The sequence below is a fragment of the Coffea arabica genome, chromosome 10c (assembly GCF_036785885.1).
Source record: "Coffea arabica cultivar ET-39 chromosome 10c, Coffea Arabica ET-39 HiFi, whole genome shotgun sequence".
Taxonomy (NCBI): Eukaryota; Viridiplantae; Streptophyta; class Magnoliopsida; order Gentianales; family Rubiaceae; genus Coffea; species Coffea arabica.
This window is the reverse complement of record NC_092329.1, coordinates 27,367,356-27,392,354: the sequence shown is the minus strand read 5'-3', so window position 1 is coordinate 27,392,354 and position 24,999 is coordinate 27,367,356. Positions and strand designations below refer to the sequence as shown.

The 24,999-nt window shown below is 39.9% G+C and overlaps 1 long non-coding RNA gene across 1 annotated transcript; it reads right to left on the bottom strand.

Moving 5' to 3' along the window:
• Positions 1 to 12,310: 12,310 nt before the first annotated feature.
• LOC140016085 (uncharacterized) lies at positions 12,311 to 19,800 on the bottom strand. Its single transcript, XR_011822430.1, has 2 exons — positions 19,768 to 19,800; positions 12,311 to 12,552 (listed from the first exon to the last, which is right to left on the bottom strand). It is a non-coding gene; the product is annotated as an uncharacterized lncRNA (long non-coding RNA).
• Between the last annotated feature and the right edge of the window lie 5,199 nt (positions 19,801 to 24,999).

The following is a 24,999-nucleotide window of genomic DNA, read 5'->3' as shown; positions in this document are numbered from 1 at the left end:
TTGGTTCCTTTAAGTTGGATTTGCCTTTTGGTGGAAATGAAAGGCTTTTGGGTTGTTTGCGCCTAAGTCTTCATGCTACCTTTTCGTTTCCAAGGGAATCATGTTTTTGCATTCTTGCATTAGTATTTATTTGGCAAGGCGTACGACGTGTAGTCGAGCCTCACATGTGCATTCTGTGTACTCGATTCTGGAAGTAAAACCTTCAATTGGTTTATTTTGATTATTTTAGGGTTTCTTGGCGATTAAGGCCAATCTGAAGTGAAACTTTTTGAAGTTGAATCGGTGAGTGTACCACTCCCCTCCATTGCTGTTTAACTTGATTTCTGCTCTGCAATCTGTTTATTTGTTCGAGACGGGGGTGTACTTTATCACACTCGTTCTCTAGTCTGTTCATATGCCAATTTACTATGCAAAATTTGAATCTGTTATCTGTGTCTGCATCTGTTCGGATTTCTATGACCTATGAGCTCAATCCTGTGGCTAAGTTATTCGAGTCGGGCCGGCAAGGGCCTGGACGATTAGATAACGAACCACGGTAGTCTGTTCGGGGATTTTTGGGTATTGAGACCCTTGATTCCGGTATACTCAAGTATTACCATTTCTGTTCGGTTACGGTGAGCGGGCCCGGTAAAGGGGTGTTTGGTGGACGGAATTCGGTGTAAAGAGGGGTCTACGGACGTTTTGGTTCTATATACGTTGACGGAGAGTCAACCGGTTTGGATCAAGTACTGCGCTGGGAAATTTGGCTCCTGAGAGCCACCCGTATCCTTCTGATTTGAATCATTGGTTCTTTTGCTTTACATCTGACATGTGTATCTGATTTGTTAAATGTGAAATGCCATGATTTTAATGCTATTTGTTTGGTACCTCATTGAGCGCAAGCTCACCCCTTTCCGTTCCTTTTGTTTTCCTTACAGGAGATTAAACCCTTTTGGTCTGCATTTGACAATCGGTTGCCGACTTGAGCTAGTTGAACATATCTTTTGTATAGCTCATGTATTAAAATCCTAAGTGTACTTTTGGGGCGTTTCTCTTTTGATTTGGCAAACCGTGTATATGTATTATCTTTTGAAAGCTTTTGTATGTCATTTTGATTTGTAAACGCTAAAGTTCAGATGTAAATGTTTGTTAGCTATTTCGGTTGGGTTCTGACGGGTCGGTTACTATTCATGACCGACTCCGGATTTCATTTTTTTTGTTTTGGGTTATTTTACCATCTTGACTTGTTTACGCTCGTTTGTAAGTTCCGGATCGCTATTAATAGCTCTACTCTGATCCGTAGTCCTGGCGAGAGCTGGACAAGCAGTCCGCTAACCCCTTTGGTTCGCCTTAGGGGAAAGTGGGGCTGTTACAAGTGGTATCAGAGCCACGTCGCGTGGTCTCTGCGCGGAGCGAGACTGGGCCAAGTGGTGTTGTGGTCCTAATTTCATGAATATGTCTAAGTGCTCGTTTGAGCATAAGTTATGAACCGGGCATGTGATAAGTGTACGAATCATTATCATGGGACTCGAGGAAGCTAGGTATGTATGTCGGGTAGGAATCCTTGATAAAGATGGTTTACTCTTGGGACCGGCCGGCTCGAGTTGTGAATTATCTTAGATGGGATTCTTGTGCCCGGATACAAAAGATATGAGGGCCTAGGTTAGAAAGGATTTGGTGAACTAGAAAGGCCATTCCTCGGTGGATCGTCTATGTTTGTACCTGACTTAACTGGTTGTATGTATGTGTGTGGCTTAATTTTGACCGGCTTGTATATACATGTTTTGATCTTGTTTGGAATGTATAAATGTGTGTTATCATAAAAGTTTTGAGTGTTACTTACATGCATCGTGCTTATTTTGGTTTAGTATTATTGCCTAGACCAAGTAAAACTCATGGAAGGTACACGGAGTGGACGGGGCCGTGGGCGTGGAAATAGGCAACCTACGCCTGAAAGGGGTACTGGGGAAACCTCATCTGGACCAAACCCTGAACTTAGGGTTGACCCCAATGTCCAAATAGCTGCTGCCATGCAGCAAATGACTGCTTTGCTAGCCCAAGTGGTGCACCAACAAGGTCAAAACCCTAACCCTAACCCTGGGAATCCTGGTCATCACATGGAGGGCGAGGATAGAGCCCTTGAGAGATTTCAGAAGTTCTCCCCACCCAAATTTCTTGGAGGCCCTGATCCTGACGTAGCTGAGAAGTGGCTGCAGAAGATGATCGATATTTTCGCTGCCTTACACTATACCGAGGAGAGACAGGTGACATTTGCTGTCTTTCAACTAGAGGGAGCCGCTCGTTCCTGGTGGAATGTCATTCGAATGAAATGGGAAAGAGAACAAACCCCGAGGACGTGGGCGAACTTTATGAGAGAATTTAATGCCAAGTTTTTCCCTCCTCTCATCCAAGAAAAGAAGGAAGATGAATTTATTCGGCTTCGCCAGGGAACACAAACCGTAGCCGAGTATGAGAGTCAATTCACTCGATTGTCTAAGTTGCGCCTGAACTGATCATAACCGAACAAAGACGGATAAGGCGTTTTATTCAGGGGCTAAATGTTGAGATTCAAAAGGATTTGGCTGTAGCTCAACTTAGTACCTTTAGTGACGCTGTGGAGAAAGCTCAACGGGTTGAAGATGCGAGGCTACAAGTTAGAAACTTCCAAACCAAGAAAAGGGACTTTCCTGGGAGTAGCTCTGAACAAGAAGGTACAAATACACCCCCTAAGATTGGAAAGGGAAACGGAGGAGTACGACAACCAGGGGTGTCGCGTGATGTTCCTCAGGGAGGAACGGTCTCTGCTACTCGTGGTCCCTGTGGATATTGCGGAGGGCCAAGTCATATGGAAACAAATTGCTGGAAGAAAGAAGGAAAATGCTTGCGCTGTGGAAGCGCTGAACATCGGATTGCTAACTGTCCAGCTCGCCTGCGCGAGCGGAGAGGGACTCTGCCACCAACCAAGCCCAATTCTCAGCAACCCGCCAAGAGCAACCCTGGACAGACGAAAGGAGAAGGGACGGGATCGAAGGCACCAGCTTGAGTATATTCTCTAGAGCAGCATCAGGTCCCTGACTCATCTGAGGATGGAGAAGGTATGGTCCGTTGGGTACTTTAGATTTGATAGATTCCGTTAATAAGAAATTTCGGGGACGAAATTCTTTTAAGAGGGGGAGAGTGTGAGAACCCGTAAAACCCAAATTATTTTCCTAGGGTTTATTACCCCTTAATTGCATGTTTTCTGCATTTTCGGGCCTAGGAATATTTTTCTGGTAGATTTTATGAGTAATTATAGTTTTTAGATGATTTTTCTAGTATTGGTGAGTTTTTAGAAAATTAAGAATATATTTTGGACGTGGGACCCACTAGTGCGAAAAGTACGGAAAAATTCGGCCAATAAGGTTAAGTTTCAGATACTGGTGGAAATTTATCGGGTGTTAAGAGATAAGTAGAGGGTGACATGGCATTGATGTGAGAGGAACCAAGTGATAGGAAGGCATTAAATGAAGTGCCAAGTGGCACTATGTGATTGGTCCACTTGTTGGACATTTTTGACTTTTCTTATCATGGATTAAATATCTCAAAAATTGACTAAAAATTCATTCTTTCTTACCTCTTGTTGGCCGATTCTCTCTCTTGGACAAGGAAGAAAAACTTCTTCAATTTACAAGCTTCAAACTATCTCAATCTTCCATTCCAACCAATTAAACTTAGATTTGCTCCATAAAATCACTCCATTAGGTGCTAGTAAGTAACTTGGTGAAGTTTTTGGAGAAGCTAAGGTGTTCCACCACTATCTTTCTCTTGTTTACTAGGTAAGTGGTACTTGAACTTCCTCCTACACTTAATGATGTTTAATTTGTGCCTAATGGGAGCTAAAGTGATGGATTATGTGATTTATTTCTTGGTTTGTGATGAATTGGTGAAGTTTTTATTTTTTTGAGGAATTTTCTGGTTTAATATGATCATGGTGTTGTGGTTGTTTATGATGGTTGATAATGAGGGGTAATGACTATGGTAGGTGTGAATGATAGATAATTGCAACCAATTTTGGATTTGGAAGGAAAAGTGAAAGTTAGGGTTCTATCATCCCCAATTTCTGTCCGGTTTTATATCATGTGGTTAGAGGCCGAATTAGACTTTACTCAAAACATGAAAGTTGTAGGTATTGATGGGTTTGAGGTGCCTGTAAAATTTCAGGTCATTTAGATGAGTGTAGAGTGAGTTATGTCCTTTTTACTGTAGCTGTTCTGCTTTGATCAGAATGCGAAAACTGCGATAGTAATTGGCCCTTTTGACTGGAATTGGTTTGGATTTTGAAGTTGGTGTCTTCTGATGAAATGTAGCTGAATGTTGTAGCTAACATATGCCTTTGGAATTTCGGCATTTGGACTTGTATGGACTGAGATATACCGATTACAGTTTTCTGTGTTTTGCAAACCTGTTTTGGGAATTCTGGGTTAGTATTTGGCATATTTGACCTAGTTGTGTTAGGAACTGGATTGAGTGGCCTTCTACATTGTTGTAGCTCTGTTTCATAGCTTCGAAACGGTGCATCTTGCACCCCCATCCGATAACCGTAGTGAAAGTGGTGTCATTACCGCATTATGAGGTCAAATACGTTTTTTTTGTTAAGGCCTAAGTTAAAGCCATTTCTTAATTTCTGGTTACCTATGATACTTATTTATGCATATAAAACCCTAGTAGGGTTATAATTGGTATGGCTATATGACTCGTTATCGAGTCTCTTTTAGGGCTTGCTTTCATTTCGGTTGTTTCCTAGCTAACTTTTGTACTTGTACTGCTTTGAGCCTAGTGAACGGCTTTTGGGAAATGAGGTGACTCTTGTGTGAAATGTTGGGACTGATTTGAGGATATAGTGAAGCCTTAATGGCTGGGAAAAGTAAGAAATTTAGGGGAAGTGCTGCCCGATTTTCTAGGCCGTTTGGTTCCTTTAAGTTGGATTTGCCTTTTGGTGGAAATGAAAGGCTTTTAGGTTGTTTGCGCCTAAGTCTTCATGCTACCTTTTCGTTTCCAAGGGAATCATGTTTTTGCATTCTTGCATTAGTATTTATTTGGCAAGGCGTACGACGTGTAGTCGAGCCTCACATGTGCATTCTGTGTACTCGATTCTGGAAGTAAAACCTTCAATTGGTTTATTTTGATTATTTTAGGGTTTCTTGGCGATTAAGGCCAATCTGAAGTGAAACTTTTTGAAGTTGAATCGGTGAGTGTACCACTCCCCTCCATTGCTGTTTAACTTGATTTCTGCTCTGCAATCTGTTTATTTGTTCGAGACGGGGGTGTACTTTATCACACTCGTTCTCTAGTCTGTTCATATGCCAATTTACTATGCAAAATTTGAATCTGTTATCTGTGTCTGCATCTGTTCGGATTTCTATGACCTATGAGCTCAATCCTGTGGCTAAGTTATTCGAGTCGGGCCGGCAAGGGCCTGGACGATTAGATAACGAACCACGGTAGTCTGTTCGGGGATTTTTGGGTATTGAGACCCTTGATTCCGGTATACTCAAGTATTACCATTTCTGTTCGGTTACGGTGAGCGGGCCCGGTAAAGGGGTGTTTGGTGGACGGAATTCGGTGTAAAGAGGGGTCTACGGACGTTTTGGTTCTATATACGTTGACGGAGAGTCAACCGGTTTGGATCAAGTACTGCGCTGGGAAATTTGGCTCCTGAGAGCCACCCGTATCCTTCTGATTTGAATCATTGGTTCTTTTGCTTTACATCTGACATGTGTATCTGATTTGTTAAATGTGAAATGCCATGATTTTAATGCTATTTGTTTGGTACCTCATTGAGCGCAAGCTCACCCCTTTCCGTTCCTTTTGTTTTCCTTACAGGAGATTAAACCCTTTTGGTCTGCATTTGACAATCGGTTGCCGACTTGAGCTAGTTGAACATATCTTTTGTATAGCTCATGTATTAAAATCCTAAGTGTACTTTTGGGGCGTTTCTCTTTTGATTTGGCAAACCGTGTATATGTATTATCTTTTGAAAGCTTTTGTATGTCATTTTGATTTGTAAACGCTAAAGTTCAGATGTAAATGTTTGTTAGCTATTTCGGTTGGGTTCTGACGGGTCGGTTACTATTCATGACCGACTCCGGATTTCATTTTTTTTGTTTTGGGTTATTTTACCATCTTGACTTGTTTACGCTCGTTTGTAAGTTCCGGATCGCTATTAATAGCTCTACTCTGATCCGTAGTCCTGGCGAGAGCTGGGCAGGCAGTCCGCTAACCCCTTTGGTTCGCCTTAGGGGAAAGTGGGGCTGTTACAGGCTATCCGGAGTAATGTCCTCAGTCGGGTCCTCCTCAGGGTCCTCCTCTGGATCCTCCTCTGGATCCTCCTCGACGCCAGCCGGCTCGCTACCCTGAATGAAACTAGCGGCCTCATCCATCATCATCGAGGCATCAGCCCTGATGCCCATACTCCTATCACGCATCCTCTCGGCCAGTCGAGTCGCCCTGGCCCTTTGGCGCGCTATCTCTAGTCGAGCAGCCTCTAGCAAGTGATGCTCAGCAGTGAGCCTAATCTCCAAATCAGCTATGCGATCAAACTGAGTATCTACCATCATGCTCAGCTCCTCCACGTCCTGGATCAGGATGGAGTTAGCGTCCCTCAAGTGGCGGCGCTCATCATCAAGGGATAACACTAACGCGTTGGGGTACGCGTATATGGCCCTACACTCGCATCTAGGGTGCCTATCTGCCGGTGAATATCGAACGAGGTCTCCTCCACCTCGGGGCCTATATGAGATGGATCTAAGTGGCTCTGCATGTCCATTAGCCGTACTACCCCCATTAGCATGTCCGTTTCCATTCTCCATACCTGCAAAGCCATCAAGACTTAAAGATTAGAACTTGAATAACTAACTGAATCGAATATCACTTAAGGTAGTTCTAAGGTCTTCATTCTTATTTCTAGAGAGGATTAAGGTTTCTAACACATCTACTATATCTCTTGAATAACTTTTCTAACCTAGGCTCTGATACCACCTGTGGCGACCCCACTTCCCCCTGAGGCGAACCAAAGGGTTGGCGGGCCGTCTGCCCAACTCTCGCCAGGATTCACGCAAGCATTCTAACCCAAATCCTTTCGAAGAATATCCTAATCTATTACAACACAAATCTTTCCCGAATAAGATCTTCCTTAAATTCACATTAACTTCAGAGACAACAGTGATATATAAGCAAAATTAGCCAGACGAGGCTCTTAAACGTTACGCATGCTACGCACCACGGCCTACAGTCGTACCAAACTGGATAGATCTTCACAATTCTAAGTAATCCAAACTTACAAACCAAGATATAACGTCAAACAAATCAGAATAGATAAATACGTAAATCCCTATTACAACTTACACACTAGGTATCCAAGTTAGGGTTTACACATTTTCTAGCTTCAAATGGCAATTCAAAGTAAGAAGTACATTATTCCAAATAACATACTACAGCCCACAAAACAAGTTATAGTATTTCAAAACAACCCAAAAGGAAATACAAGCAAGCATTCCAGCTTTCAACTTCCAGAACCTGTTAAGGAAAACAATAAACGTGGGGTGAGCTAAAGCTCAGTGGTGCCCCAAAACATGCAGTCACATAAATCAAACAACGGATAATAATTTAAACAATTTAAGCAATTAGAAAAGCGTGTAACAACACAGGGTAGGATACAGGGGCTCTCAGGAGCCATTTTCCACGCTTGATCAGATACCATCGTAGTTGACCCTCCGTCAACTTTCCCTACTTAATTTCCATGTAGATACACTTATTTTAATCCTAACCCGTCACCATTCATACCTCTGCTTCGGGCCCAAACTTCATCTACCGACGCAGTATACTCGAGATATACCCGTAATAAATTTGTCGAGGGATTCACCCAACGACGTTTTGGTAGTTGGATTCAGATGTCGAGGGATTCACCCAACGACGCAACTACATTTAGATTCACGGATTCAGATGTTATGGTAGTTGGATTCACATGTCGAGGGATTCACCCAGCGACTCAACTACAATTGGATTCATGGATTCTTGGATTCTTAAAAATATTTCATTCTCATCACCACTCGAACGGCTAGTGTGATAAAGTACACACCACTCACTTCGATGGTTCAAAACCAATTTTTTTTTTTTGCAAATATCATATTTCGATTCAAGGAAGCATTTCAATCAGATAGGAATAGAACAGCAGGATTCAAGGAAGCATTTTAATCAAGTAAGCATAGAACAGGCAGGGACACTCACCAAGAGTGAAGTTCAGATGTCAAATTTGGGAATCGAATTCCTCGTCCTCGCAATATCCTAGAACATCAAATATTGAGACTATAAGTTTTATTCAGTTTTTAGGCTTATAACCATCAAGGTTTATCTAGTATATTACTAGTTTATTTTCCTGTAGTAGATTCAAAATTCTACTTAGGTTGAGGCTTGATGAAAATGATCGAAGTATCTCTTATAGTTTTCCTCTAGGTATTATTCCTTAAAACATACTTAGTATCATTTCCTTGAAAAGTCGGCCAGTCTCTTAACCTCAATGTAAGGAAGTTATTTTGAACATTTCTATGAAAATATGGCTTTTGCAAGATTTTTTTTTTCCAACAACTACTTTTCCTAAAATAGGGTTTCTTGCCGAGCAAGTTTCCCATACTTTTTACTAAAATTAATAAAACTTGTGTTTTGAAACTTTTTCTATAGTGAGCTATCCAAGTGCAAAGCTTAAGGGAAGAAAAGAATTAAAATAAGACTTCTAGATTTCAAAAGCTATAGCACTTATTTACTATAGCTATCAAGGCTAGTTTGAGCTAAAGGAAAATATTTTTGATTCAATTGATCATGGTTACTCAGGTACGTAAGGTCAAAACGGCTTCCATAGCTCCGATTCTATTCCGAAATCATCTTATAGAGTAAGATATGGCAAATCTCACTTAGCAAATTACTAAGGCTTCGAAAATCCTTAGTTCTAGATTTCAACAATTGCTTTTCCAGTAAAATAAAATTGAACAACCAAGGCTTCATCAATCATTAGCACTTGGTTTCAACAAACCCATTATGAGCAGATAACAATAAAAATAAAGCCTCCAAGGCGTTCCAGCAATTAGTTTTCATCATTCTATAATATTTGAAAAATCATTCAAATGGCCCAAGGCTTCATCAATTATTAGCCCTTGGCAACATTAATTAACTCCAATCACGATTCAGTCAAAAATTTAAACCACAAGTAAACAAGAATCTTAATCCGAATCCAAATCCAGTTTCACAAAGAAATAGGATATTCACCCAAAACAGTCCACTTTAAGAATTCACTGGCAGCAGTACACATAGAGGAAAAATTCGAGATTTCTACAGGACAAAGACCTGTGATTCTAGTTTCCAATGCCACAGACGGCGCCTTAAACTGATTTTCCTACACCAAGTTATATACATTTTACTGGGACTGGTCAGTGGAAATCCAAAAAAAATCTGGAATTTTTATTTTTCACTTGGAAAGATTCCTTTTCCCCTTTTTACACCAAAATGTTTTTATTCAACCCTCCATACCTTTCTTGTGGACTACAAAACTGTACAATTCAGGCATTTCAACCATTATAAATCCCAGAAAAATTCCAAAATCAAAGTTGAGATTTCAACTCAACATTTGGCAACCACAAGAAAATTTCCCTACTAGTCACGGTTGAATCATGCGTGAAGAGCTTTCTATTTTCATTTCATTTTCTGGTTTGGACATGCTTATAAACTCTTAAATTCCTTATGCACGTATCAAGCTAGCATATGAATATTTCCAGCTCAGAAATCAAGTTCAAATAATATCCATAACCATCAAAATTTCCAGAAATTTTTCTGTTTGGTCCGGATGATCTTGCCTTAAGGCAGATTGCACTTTTGAATTTTTATTCCTCTGTTTTAACAACTAATTAGCTACATGCAGGGCCTAAGTACTCATTATTAGCTATATAATTATGATTATAAGCCCAAATTACAAAAATCAAAACCAATTTAAGCTGCACTACCCCAAGCAAGCTCACGGCAAAATTTTCTAACCAAGACAGAATTTTCCACAGCTTTGTTTTCACCATTTGATTGCGAAATTTAACACATGCAAGACTCTAATCCTGATAATCATCCAAAATCCAGTTAGATAAACATCATTCATGCTCAGATTGTCCAAACTCAGACCCATTCAGCAGCCAAAATAAAACAAGTGCATCAAGCTCATGGCAGGAGCTTTATAGATAACCAAATTTTTTTGTAGGCCTTCACTATGCCATCCGAAGGTACAAATCAGCATGCAAAATAGAAATCATCACATTTTCATTTGACTAAATCCACTTAAGTGCTCAAATCATCACAGGAAATCAGAATTGGAGTGCGTTATCATCTCAGCTTTCGGATGGTACCTCATCATTCAAAACAGAATTTTCTAATGATTCCATTCAACTTCCGAATGTTCTAACATCACATACATATTACTAGATAACTCCAACTACCTCAGATTAATCCTAAAATGATCCAGAAATTACCTCACAACTAGTCAAGCTTTCACACGAAAATCTGGAAAATGTTTTCCTCCTCTCGGCTCACAAGCACGCGACAGGGTAGTGGTCCTGGTTCAGTGAGTTGTGGCTGGAATTGGCGAGGTGCAGAGTGGTTAAGGTTGCAGTTGTGGTGTTGGTCTGAGGTTATCGAAGGTGGTGATGGTTCTCTGGTGTCTCCCTCAGCTTACGGACAAGACAAGGGGAAATGCAACTCGCGGACAGCACCAGAATTGGAATTTGCAGCTCTCAACTTCCTCCCTCACTCTCGGCTATATGGTGCAGCTCAAGCTTTTCTCTTCACTCTCGGTCGATGATAACCAAGTGAAGGTGGGGTGTTTTGGTATGTGGAATGGACTGAGTGAAGTATTGCCGTGGTTATTGAAATATATGTGGACAGAATTTGTGGAGTGTGCGAATTGTTTTGCTTGTGGAAGTGGTGATGGTCTTGATTGGTGGATGTTGCGGTGCTGCCTTGGTTGTCTGTTCAGTTTGGGGCTGTGAATGGAAAGGGTTGTAGGGTGTTGGCTCAGTTGGAGTGTGGCCGAGCTTTGTGTGCTGCAGTGGAGAAGAGTTGTGGAGTTTGTGAGTTTTTGATTGGCTAAGTGGGCGGCAATGAAAGGTTGTACGAGGGAGTGTTTGGCCGTGCATGATGAGGTTGTGGTGGAGTGGAGATTTTGTGGATCGTGAGGGGCATTTTGGTCTTTTCACCCTGCTCCCTAACCTCGTCTAAACTCTAAATTTTAATCTTAATTCCAACGATTATCCTCAAGTAGGATTCGAAAGCCTAAAAACACGATAGTACACTTAAGCCACTTTTTATCGAATATTTATCAGTTATGGTTTAATATTGAGGATCCTAACACTCTTACCTTATTAATTAACTTATTAAAATCAAGTTTGACCTAGTTAAATAAATCTAACATTTAACGTTAGTACTGATTTGAATTTATTTTAAGGGATTAAGGTTATCGATTCGAGTGTCCTTAATATGTTTGAGTCGAGGAAATTAAGATTCTACTATTCATGATAAAACGAAAGATTTAATCTTAGTTCTAAGATATTAAATTAGCCCAGCAAGCTAAGAAATTTCCTATCTTAGGGAAATTAGATTACTTCACATACACTATTTTTACATTCTTAACTGAAATCCAAAAACAAAAGAAATGCTAGAAGTAAATAAGTAAATAAAAGTAAAGGAAATGCAAATGAAATACGAAATGTTATTTATTTATGAATGCATTCTCAGGGTTCTCACAGACAGGATGACTACGTCATAGTCTAAGTGATCTGTGAGCAAGTTAGTGTCTAAGTTAGTCATACCTTAAGCGAATCCAAGCGAACTAGTGACTAAGTTTCTAACCTGAAAGGTGTGATTGTTTCGCAGGGATGGATAATGGAGATGGGACCCCTGCAGCTAATGGGAATGGCTATGCTAATGCACATGTAGAGTGTCTTAGGCCTATTTACTACCGAGCTCTTGGTGGAGGGGATCGAGTGCACCACTCGCCCTCTGATAGATACCCTCGATGTTCATGTAGGTTGACTTTTGCCTATCCATGTGGCGACCCCACTTCCCCCTAAAGCGAACCAAAGGGTTGACGGGCCGTCTGCCCAACTCTCGCCAGGACTCACGCAAGCATTCTAACCCAAATCCTTTCGAATAATAACCTAATCTATTACAAAACAAATTTCCCCGAATAATATCATCACTAAAACCACATTAACTTCAGAGATAACAGTGATATAAATAGCCAATTGAGGCTCTTAAACGCCCCACGTGCTACGTACCAAGGTATAAAGTCGTACCAATCCGGATAGATAAATACATAAATCCCTAATACAAACTTACAAGCCAAGCAATCAAATTAGGGTTTACACATTTTCCAGCTTCAAGTGGCAATCCAAAAGGAAAGTACATTATCCCAATTAACGCATTACAGCCCACAAAATAAGTCACAGTATCCGAATACATTTCAAAAGGAAAACATAAATAAGTATCCAAGCTTTCAATTCCCGGAACCTGTTAAGGAAAACAATAAACGTGGGGTGAGCTAAAGTTCAGTGGTGCCCCAAAACATGCAATCACATAATATCAAACAGCGGTTAATAACTTAGCAAAATTTAAACAGTTAGGAAAATGTATAACAGCACAAGGTAGGATACAGGGGCTCTCAGGAGCCATTTTCCTCGCTTGATCACCATTTATCGTAGTTGACCCTCCGTCAACTCTCACTACTTATAATCCATGTAGAGCGTCTCATTTTGATACCTAACCCGTCACTATTCATACCCCTGTCCCGGGCCCGCTCACCGACTAAGGACGCAGTATACTCGAGATATACCCGTAGATGATTGGTCGAGGGATTCACCCAACGACATTATTGTAGTTAGATTCATGCGTCGAGAGATTCACCTAACGACGTAACTACATTTAGATTCATGGTAGTTGGATTCAGAAGTCGAGGGATTCACCCAACGACGCAACTACATTTAGATTCAAGGATTCATGAGAAAAATGTTTTGCACAAGTCACCACTCGAACGGCTAGTGCGATAAAGTACACACAGCTCACTTCGATGGATCAAAAACCAGTTTTGCAAATTATCACATATCGAGTCAAGAAAGCACTTTAACTAGGTAAGCATAGAACAAGCAGGGACACTCACCAAGAGTGAAGTTCAGATGTCAAATTGAGAATCGAATTCCGCGTCCTCGCAATATCCTAGAATACCAAATTTTGAAACTATAAGTTTCTATTCAGTTTTTAAGCTTATACACATCGAGGTATATCTGATATACTACTAGTTTACTTTCCCTTAGAAAAATTAAGAATCCACTTAGGTTGAAACTTGACAAAAGTAGTAAAAATGTTTCTTATAGTTTTCCTTGAGATACTTTTCCTTATAAAAGGTAACTAGTATTATTTTCTTGAAATAAGTCGACAACCTCTTAAGATCAAAAAGCTAGAAAGATATATTTGAAAATTTCTTTAAAGCTATGGTTCTTGCAAAAATTATCACTAAAACTATTTTACCTAAAAAAATAAGGTTTCTTGCCGAGCAAGTTTCTATGCTTTTAACTAAAATTATTAAAACTCGTATTTTGGAACTTTTCCTATAGTTAACTAGCCAAGAACAATTCTTAGAGGAAAGAAAAGGAGTAAAACAAGGCTAGAGTTTTAGAAACTAGAGAAATCATTTTCCAAAGGTAATAAGGCTAGTTTAAACTTAAAGGAAGAAATATCGAGTTGGCAAGGTTGAGAAAATCCCTACATGACGTTTCTAACATTAACATACAGTGCTAGATTTTTATCGCACTCTACTAGAGCGAAGATATATGTAAATAGATTGTTTTAGAGATTTTCTCAAGTTCACAGGACCAAAACGGATTTCCTACGATTCCGATTTATAAGCACGTAATGTTTCAGATCCATCAATATAACAAACCAACATTTCCAATAGAAATCTCACTAGGGCTTCGTCAATCATTAGCCCTAGGTTTCAATAGGTTCATATCAAATCAAGAATAAAATAAATGACCAAGGCTTCATCAATCATTAGCACTTGGATTTTGGCAAGTTCATATCACCTCTTGAATAAATCAAAAATGAAGGTAAGGCCTCCAAGAAATCCCAGCAATTAAAATCCATCACTCTTTAATATTTATAACATCATTTAAATGGCCAAGGGCTTCATCAATCATTAGCCCTTGACAACATCAAACACTTCCAACCACAATTCAATCAGGGATTCAAACCACAAATAAGCTAAAAGTTCAATCCAAGTAAAAATTCAGTTTCATGAAGAAACAGGACATTAATACGGAACAGTCTACTTTGAGGATTCACAGACAGCAGTACACATGGAAGAAAAATATGAAATTTCTACAGAACAAAGGCCTATGATTCTAGTTTCAAATGCCACTGACGGCACCTAAAACGGATTTTCCTACACCAAGATATAAACATTTCACTGAGACTGGTCAGGGACATCCGAAAATCTGAAATTTCATTTTTCACTTGTGAAAACCTCCTTTTTCTCTTTTAACACCAAAATGTTTTTATTCAAACCATCCATATATTTCTTATAGAACTCCAAAACAACATATTCCAGGCATTTCCATCCATCATGTTTCAAGGAAAAATTTTAAAAAAAACCAAGCTGAGATTCCAACTCAACCTTTGGCTATCACAAAAGAAATTCCAGCAACTAATATACTTTAGATCAAATTTTCCCTTGGTTTAAACATGGTGTTGGGTACTCAAATTCAGCATATAAACACTTAGCTATGTGACGCCCCGAAAGATTGAGTGTGAAAACCCGAAAAATTTTCTATATTTTCAAGACAATATTTTGTTTCCTTGTCTATAATTTTGTACCTTTCTTCAATATATTAATTTCCTATACATTTATTGTAAGGGAATATAGTTTTCCAACCATTTTTCTAGTACAAGTTAGTCCAAGTTAATTTTGAAGTGCGTTTTGAACGTGGGACCCGCTAGTGCGGTAAATGCAATATATTTTTGATAACTTGTTGGAGTTTTGTATTAAATGATATTATTTTACAATGTGCTAAGAGATAATTGGATGTTACTTATATGGATTATCATTGGAGGGACAAAAGATAAGATTTAAACCCAAAGGTGACAAGTGTCACCATCCAATTCACCCTTGGACTTTTGACCAAGATATTTATATCTTCTTAAAGCTAATTTTGACCTAATTTTCTTCATTTTACCTTGCTTGGCCGACTCTCTCTTTCTACAAGCAAAGGAAAGAAAGCTCTCAACTTGTTTCTTCAATTTCTTGCTTGGATCTAGCAAATCAACCGTTTAAACTTCCAATTTCTCCATAAAAACCCTTAGTTTAGTGGTTGTGAGGTTGGTTGTGAAGTGGTTTGGAAGAAAGTGGTGCTAAGTTGCTTCCTTCCTTGAGGTTCCAAGGTGAGTAGCTAATGGATTCCTTCTTTGGTCTTGATGATGTCAAATTAATGGTTTGTATTGGTTAAAGATGTGATTTTATGGAGGATTAACACTTGAATGCATGAATTTCAGATTAGGGTTTCATTTTGTTTCCAATTCTGCTCGGCACTGTAGCACCTAGTTAGAGGCCGAATTGGCCTTAGCACAAAACATGAAAGTTGTATAGAATGATGTTTTCTAGTTGCCTGTAAATGTTCAGCCCAATCCGAGCTGAGTAGCCTGAGATAAGACGGAAATACCCAGACTGGTTTAGGTAGGAGTTCAGTGAACAGGGTTGTCTTTTCACGCAATCTGATCGTGGCTTTTCACCATGATCCTTACCGAATTAGATTTTGGCCAAAACATGAAAGTTGTAGCCAAGGGTATAAACTAGTTTCCTGAAAAATTTCAGCTTGATCCGACCACTGTAGCATGTGAAATGACCGAAATACCCTTGACTGTCCATGAAACCTGTTTCGCGCCCAGAATTCTGTTTTCGTGTAGTTTTTCCATTTTGGATCCTGAAAATACATGATTTGGCCTTGGGTTAAAACATGAAAGTTTTAGAGAATGATATTGTAGAGATGCCTACAAAATTTCAGGTCAATCGGAGCAGCGTAGCTTGTGAAAAAATGGAATTCCCCTTGCTGTCCTGGTTTTACCCGAATTTGGGAATTGCTTTTGTAATTGGTTGTTTTGGTCAGGAATGCTTACGAATTGGTTGTTGAGGTATTCTGATAAAATGTAGCCCTGTTTCTTAGCTTTCAGCTGGTTTTGGAATTTCTGGATTTGGACTTAGGTAGACTGATTTATGATGTTTCCGCTAGAATGCATTCTGTGAATCTGTTTTTGTGATTCTGGTGTAGTATCTTGCATTTTTGACCATGTTACACTCAAAACTGGGTTGAGTGACCTTCTGCAATATTGTACCCTTATCTCTTATCTTCGAAACGGTGGGTCTTGTACCTTCATCCGACAATCGTAGTGCCTTTGGTACCATTACCGCAAAATGACGTCAAAACCTGTTTTTCTGGTTTTGAGCTTAACTTTCATTTCCAGACTTTTTCCTAGCTTGACTTGTCTTTGTACTACTTGGAGCTTGCTGAATGACTATTGGATGAACTTGTTGTTGTGTGTGTACCTTTGGGACTGGCTGAGGAAATAATGAAGCCATGATGGCTGGAAAAGTAAGCAAATTTAGGGGAAATGCTGTCCGAACTTTTAAAGGACTTGTTTGCATTGAGTTTGTGATCTAAGACTTGGATTTGAGCAAGGCAATGATATATAATGGATGGTTTCTGAGCCATGGAGGTAAGTGACCCTAAACTATTTTCAAAGTACTTGTGAAATGTTTCTTGCATTATTTACTTTTGAACTGTTTCCAAAGTTACTTTTGAACTGCTTTCCTGCATTATTTACCTTTAAACTGTTTCCAAAGTTACTTTTGAACTGTTTTCTTGCATATCATGCGTGCTTGCATATGAGTGTTCCTTGTTTGCTGTATTTCTTGACTTATTGGCTTGTTATTATTGATTTATAATGTGTTAAGTGCTTTTGATGATTGTTAAAACGAGTTTTCTAGGCGAGTGTGTACTTTATCACACTCGACCTAAATAAATATGAATTTTCAATGATTAATGATTAAATGTTAGTTGCGCATGATGTAAACCTTTTGGCTGAACTGGCCACTGCCCTTTGTTACCGATCGACTCGAGCCAGAAGCGGACTCGGTCGGGCGATATGGTGACCCTGGGTGAATTTGGTATACTCGAGTATTACCTTGTAGTCCGGCTACGTCCGGATGTGTGGAGTCCGGCCAATGGTCGGATGGGTGGAGTCCGGTCAACGTCCGGAAAAGGGGATGAACGAGGGATTCTACTTACAAAAAATGTATTTTCAAACGATTGGAGGAATAAGGGGAAATGTCAGGGGAACGAACGAACAAACGAATAGCTCCATGTGAGCCCGTATCCTTTTAATGAATGTTACTATCGCTTTCCATTGTAAATGTTCCTTGAATTATTGATACTCCATTTTAATGTATTGTAAATGTTGTAATTGTTTTTGGACTTATCATTTGATTTATGACATCATTGAAATGAACTATTGTGAAACCGATTTGATTACTGATTTTAATGGTTACTCGCTGAGCTTCTAGCTCACCCCAAAAATTTTTTATTCCCCTCTACAGGGCTCGTGGCGAAGGAAGGCTTGTTGGGATTTTATTGTTGTGGAATTCCTCTTGTATAAGAATTGGGATCATGGATCAGAGTGGCGTAGTGGAAGCGTGGACGCTTCACTTTTGATATGTAAATGTTGGAACATTTGATGTAATATTTGAGATTTATATTGTAATCTATTTGAGGACTGTAGTGAACGAATGAGTCCCGGCGAGAGCTGAGCGGGTGGCCCGCCGAACCCTCTGGTTCGCCTTAGGGGGAGGTGGGGCCGTCACAGTTGGTATCAGAGCCATATGCCGACAGTTGGGACTTTAAGTCCTTCGTCTGGAAAAGCCCCGAGCCTCTCGTTCGTGAAAAGTCACGAAGCGAAACTCTCCGTAGGGGATGCCCGCGTGCGGGTGGCAAGCTGATAGGTATCCCGTGATGTGACTGTCGCGCCCCATTTTTTGAATAAATAAATAAATGGTTTTAAAAAATGTATTTTTTTTGTGATTGAAAAATGAATTGTGATTTAAAAGAAAATGGGTCTAAATGGGGGTTTGAAAATGCGACGATTTGACCCAAAATTATAGTTTAAAAAGGGTTTTTTGAAATAGAAAATCGGAGTCGCCACTTGGTAATGAGTTAAGGTGTACCAAGTCACCTAAAAAATGTATTTTTAAAGAAAAATAGGAAAAAGTAATGAGAAAACCCTTTTTAAACGACTCCTAGTCTACGTAAACCAAAGAAAAAGGTTCGGGAGTCACATTTGACAAAGGGGAAGGCAAGGATAAAATCCAAGGCACCCCTTTGACCTAGCCAAGGCTAGTTGCATGATTTAATCAAAGATTTTCTTGTTTTAACCAAAGAATTTATTACATTTGGATGCACTACATGAATGCAAACCCTACACCTAGGGGTATTGGGGGAAATTTCTCTTCAAAGGTTGAGTGGTACCAATCACATTAATTGTGAAGCCCAATAACGATCCTTTGAAGAAGTCACGAATAATGCGAGTGGGATGCAAATGAATGGAATGCATGTATGCAATGTGAGGACATGAGTTTGAAAAAGTAATAAAATGCAATAATATATAAGTGAAAATGTGCACGTGAGTTGGGCAAGGTACGGTATGTGAAATGATAATATGAAGTGCATGTGTGCAAGTGATGATAAAAGTGTTCGTGTGCAAGTGAAGAAACATAAAGGTGCACGTGTGCAAAATGGGAGGAAAAATGAAAGTGTGATGAGGGTATAAAATGGTAGAGTGGATTTAAAAATGCATGAGCCTAGGGAATTCATACATATTGGGTACGGGGAGACCTAAATCGTGACTCAATTTGCCCTTTTTTAGAGGGAATACAAGCGTGCTAAGGCTTAGAAAAAGTCACACTCGTCTATATCCCATATTTAAGGGGACTCTCAAGCAAATGAACCCTATAACTAGCATGAAATGCAAAAATCCTAAAATGGAGGGAAAAGGGGTTCGAGGGGCATGCAAAATGACAAAACTAGAAAGAATGCATGACATGTAATGAACATGCAAACATGTACTAACGAGGGGAAATCCCTAAGCGTCTAGCGTTGGACTAGCCCATTCTATGAATTCCGACTAGCGTTGGACTAGTGGAAACGTACATTCATCCATCACATTCATTCAGGCTATGGAAAACGAGTAGACATGCCAAACACCTATAAACACATAGCACATAACATTTAGCATGCTCGACTAGATGCAAGGCCCTAACAAAGCAAATTAACACGTAGCAACTAAGCATGCAAGACACATAAGACAATTAAAGCCCTAACTATTACATTTGCTAGCTAGGCACATGACTTCGATAGGTCTTCATTGAATGCTCCTCCAAGCCCTATCTATTACATTAGGGAGACCCTACTACAATCTAAAAGGGGGAAAAGGAATAAAGTAATTAAATCCCTAACTATTACAAGCCAAGAGGTGTACACATACCCCATAAAGAATAACTTAATTAAAAGCAAAAGTAAATGAAATAAATTAAGGAAAAACAAGGAAAGCAAGTAAAGTAGGCATGCAATTCTCACTTAGCACGTTGGATCACATAGGAGAGAGATAAAAAGATAAAAAAAGTTATACCTCCCTTGAAATGGAGCTCTAATGGGATGAAGTCACTTATTTATCCTCCAAAATAATAAATGAGTCAAGGCATCACTTTAATCAAGAAATAATCACAAAAGATAAAATGAAATGTGAAATTGAATCAATTAAATCATATAAACAACCCACTTTTAAGAAGTCAAAAAGAAGAAAGGACTTGATTGCAAATATTAACAAAGCTTTGAGGTCAAAATTAAGGAAAAATAAAGTTTAGGGGCCTATTTGTAATTAAGTAGGGACCCAATTGAAAGAAATGGAAAGCTTCTGGGGCCACAGTATAGTTAAGGAAAAATCCAGGGACTGATTCGCAAATGCATTTTCTGGTTTCTTAATGGATCAGGCCACTTGGGCCATTTCCTTTATTTGTTTGGGCCAAAGCTTCCCAGCCCAATGGAAATTCAGAACAAAAAGGGAATGGGCCATTTTATTTGTTCGTTTGGGCCAAACCCTTCGTAGCCCAAGCAAAAACAGATGGGCTAGCTTAACTATTTTGGCCCAAAAGTAGACAACCAAAAAGATGGGTCATGATCCTCTGGCCCAAACCAAAACCCAAGATAATAACTTCTCAACCCAAATCACCTTTCCACAAGCATCCCAACATGATAAAATCAACAAAAATTATTAAGCCACAATTACATCCTAAAAACAAGAATTAATCTAGTTAAAGGACTACTCATGCTTATTAGAAGATGATTTAAAATCTAAAGGGAGAAACAAGTTCACTTTTCCCAATTTTCCAGGTCATATCAGAACAAAGGGGTGACTTGAGGGGTTCCAATGCAATAACAACAGGGACTTGATTGAAAGAATTATGAAAGATTTAAGGTCAAATTGTAAAGGCTTAAACCCTTGGGGCTAAATTACGAAGAAGGAGACAACAAAGGGTCTGATTTAGTAATTTTGGAGAAATCATCATCTTCTTCACCGAGTTATCATCCATTACCATTTCCGTTCTTTCCAATCGGCAATACCAGATTTTTTAACTTCAATTGCAATCATTCCCAATAGTCAAACAAAATCTCCCCCCCAAACAAAACTTCATCTCCTAGCATTAATTCGTAGTGAAACGACAAACCCAAAAACAAAACTGCAAAAACACTAATTCATCAGGACTTCTCAAATGCAAGGAATGAGCTCACGGACTTGCAAAAAATGCCGGCCAATTGTCTTTCAATTAAAACTTTCACTCGGACACTTTAACAAACAATCAATGGGCATGAAAACTTCAGCAACTAGAACCCGCCCCAAAATTATCAGAAATACCCAGCAATTCAACCCAATCAATACACAAAGCATGTATGTTCTGAAATTCACGAACAAACAACAAGAAAAGCAGCACGGCACAAAGATACGGCAGACATATTCTAAAAATTTCTAGCGGCCTGTGTTTGAGGGAAAAACTGAATTGCAAATAAAAGGGATGACTTACGGTGACCTGTAAGTGGCGGTGCTGGATTCAGACGAGGTGGTGGTGGTGGATTCCAGTGAGCGGTAGCAGCTTCGAAAAATCCTGGACCTGGCGAGATTCAGCTTATCCGCACCACTTTCGCCCCTTTTCTGGTTTCTTTGTTTCAGCCGGAACCATTCCTCCCTTCCTTGCTCTGCTTCCTAGCCGCTAATATTTTCCCTTGTTGCTCTGTTTCTTCCAAAACTCTCGATTTCTCCCTCGCGCTCTCCTTCTTTTCTTTTCCTTTTCACAACCTGTCCGTCTGCCGCCCCCTTTCCTTTCTATTCCGCTGTTTTTCTCACGCAACTCCTGGATTTTCCTCTCTGGTTGCCCGTCAATTTTCTGGGTTTTTCCTCCCCTCAGCTCTCAACTCTCTCGGTCTTTTTTATTTTTCCTTTGCTAGGCAGCCGCCCTTCCTCTGTTTTTCCTTTCAGCCGCAGCTCTCTTGCTTTTGTTTTTCATTCCCTCTCCTTGATTCTCCCCCCGTGAGCTCTTTTCCCTTTCTCAACCCAGCCGTCACTTTCTATCCTCCCCCTTCTCCAAAACCTCTCTCGGCCTTTTTTCTCTCTTTTTTCCCGTGAAACTCCCCTTTTTTTTTTCACTCAGCCCCCCCTAGATTTTTCTTGTCGGCTGCTGCCAAATGCCACCTCCTATACACTTGTCTCATACTTCCTTTGACACTTGTCTAATGATTATTTTGTACACTTGTTCAACATGCACACTTCCACCTATTTTGCCATTTTCATTTTTCTTTAAAAATCAATTAAAGATAAGTTAACAATTTTCAAACCAAATTTAAGAGAATTAAAGCCACTTTTAACGTCTTACAAAAATAAAAATGATGAATCTAACTTCATTAATAAATAAATAATAAATGATAAAAATGAAATTAAAAATAATCAAAATTTGGTGTCTACAGTTTGCCCCTCTTTGTCTGAGTTTTGGAAAAACTTGAGACAAAGAAGTAGACACCAAATACTTACCTGTTATTCGGCTGCGAACGCCTCAAACGATGGACGCTTTAGAAATGGGGACTGACCCCAAAATTTCAAAATGGGACTGACTAGAGAAAGAAATTTAAATCATGGGACTGACTCGAATAAAATGAAAATCATGGGACTGGTCCGAATAAAACGAAAATCATGGGACTGGCCCGAATAAAAGAAAAATCATGGGACTGACCCGAATAATATGAAAATCATGGGACTGGCCTGAATGAAACGAAAATCATGGGACTGGCCCGAATAAAAGGAAAATCATGGGACTGACCAAAATAATACGAAAATCATGGGACTGGCCCGAATGAAACGAAAATCATGGGACTGGCCCGAATAAAAGGAAAATCATGGGACTGACCCGAATAATACGAAAATCGTGGGACTGGCCCGAATGAAACGAAAATCATGGGACTGGCCCGAACAGAATTTAAACGGGACTGACCCGAACAGAAATTTAAACGGGACTGACCCGAACAAGAATTTAAAACGGGACTGACCCGAACAAGAATTTAAACGGGACTGACCCGAACAGAAATTTAAACGGGACTGACCCGAACAGAAATTAAAATCAGATGAATTGAAGTGAGATGGAGTGTTGGTGGGATTGACCCATGTTTATTGGTGATGCAAATGAAAGAAGTGAAATGAAGTGTTAATGGGACTGACCCATGTTTGTTAGTGATACAAATGAAAGAAGTGAAATGAAGTGTTAATGGAACTGACCCATGTTTGTTAGTGATGCAAATGAAATGCTCACTAGTGGAACTGACCCACGGCTAGTGACGACACCAAAGGAAGTGCTCACTAGTGGGACTGACCCACGGCTAGTGGCTAACGAAAAGAAATGCTCACTGGCGGGACTAACCTCACGCTCCAGTGGCAATGAAAATAAAATGCTTACTGGCGGGACAAACCCAGCTCCAATAGCAATGAGAATGAAATGCTTACTGGCGGGACAAACCCAGCTCCAGTAGCAATGAAAATGAAATGCTTACTGGCGCGACAAACCTCAGCTCCAGTAGCAATGATCATGAAATGCTCACTAGCGGGACAAACCTCAGCTCTAGTGGCTATGAAAATGAAAAGCTCACTGGCGGGACAAACCACACGCTCCAGTGGCTATGAAAATGAAATGCTCACTGGCGGGACTAACCTCAGCTCCAGTGGCTATGAAAATGAAAAAGCTCACTAGCGGGACAAACCTCAGCTCCAGTGGCTATGATCATGAAAAGCTCACTGGCGGGACAAACCTCAGCTCCAGTGGCTATGAACATGAAATGCTCACTGGCGGGACAAACCTCAGCTCCAGTGGCTATGAAAATGAAAAGCTCACTGGCGGGACAAACCTCAGCTCCAGTGGCTATGAAAATGAAATGTTGGTATGCATGCAGAAACTGTATAGAGTTTACTTCGAGAATTATCCAAAAATTTGCCCCAGTGTGATGAATTGGTCAGTGGGATTAAACCCGAGCCTGTCCAATGAAATGTTGGCAGCACGAAATCCAGGCCCAACGTGATATTGTGAATGTTGGCGGCACAAAATCCAGGCCCAACGTGATGTGATGTTGGCGGCACAAAATCCAGGCCCAACTTGATCTTTGGAATGTTGGCGGCACGAAACTCAGGCCCAACTTGACTTTTGGAATGTTGGCGGCACAAAGTCCAGGCCCAACGTGATGTTTGGAATGTTGGCGGCACAAAATCCAGGCCCAACGTGAACTTGTGATGTTGGCGGAACCAAGTCCAGGCCCAACGTGAACTTTGTGATGTTGGCGGCACCAAGTCCAGGCCCAACGTGATATTTGGAATGTTGGCGGCACGAAGTCCAGGCCCAACTTGACTTGTGATGTTGGCGGCACCAAGTCCAGGCCCAACGTGAATTTTGTGAAGTTGGCGGCACCAAGTCCAGGCCCAACGTGAACTTGCGAATGGTCAGTGGGATAAAACCCAGTCCTGCCATCCAATTGGTCAAGAAATTGAATTTGATTTGCCAAGAAACAATCAATTAAATTTGATTTTCCAAGAAACAAGAATTTGAACTTGATTTTTGACTTTTGAAATTTTCTGATTTTTTTTTCTTTTTTTTTTTGAGAGAATCTTTTCAAAAATAATTTGCCCCAAGTGTAGGGCTCTTTTCCCTTCTTTCTTCTCTTTTTTCGGCATCGGCCTTCCACATCACCAGATGCTCTTTCGTTGATTTCAACTATGAATACCTGCACAGGGGGCTTGCCAAAGTATGACATGCATTCAAATTTCTTATTTGAAAAGAGCAACGTGATTGGTTTTGACATCCTCAAATGTATTACAAAAAATTTTGCCCCAGTGTGGGCTATTTTGCAAAATCTCTCACATGAAAATTTGCCCCAATGTGGGCCTATTTAATTGCAAAAAATTTGTTTTGAATGACTCTCCATTTATTTGAACAAAGTAAGCAATTGCTTTTCCAAACATAGCATGTGAAGGAAATTGAAATGTCTTGCTTAAACTCATATAGCAAATTTCATGATGAATTTCTCAAAATAATGCCAAATTACGAAAGATTTCTTCCCCACTTTAGCATCAATGCTTTGGGTGATGGGTCACCAATCCTTATTGGCTCATTTTTCAGGAGCAATCCAGTGATCTTATTTCTGATTTTTGAGGGGGTTAAGGGAAATGAGAAGTCAAGATTTGTTTTATTTTGGTGCTCAAAACTATAATCGATTTAACATCACATCTTAGTGAAAGCAAAAAGTTTGTCACCCTTGTTTAAGAAAATTGAGTCAA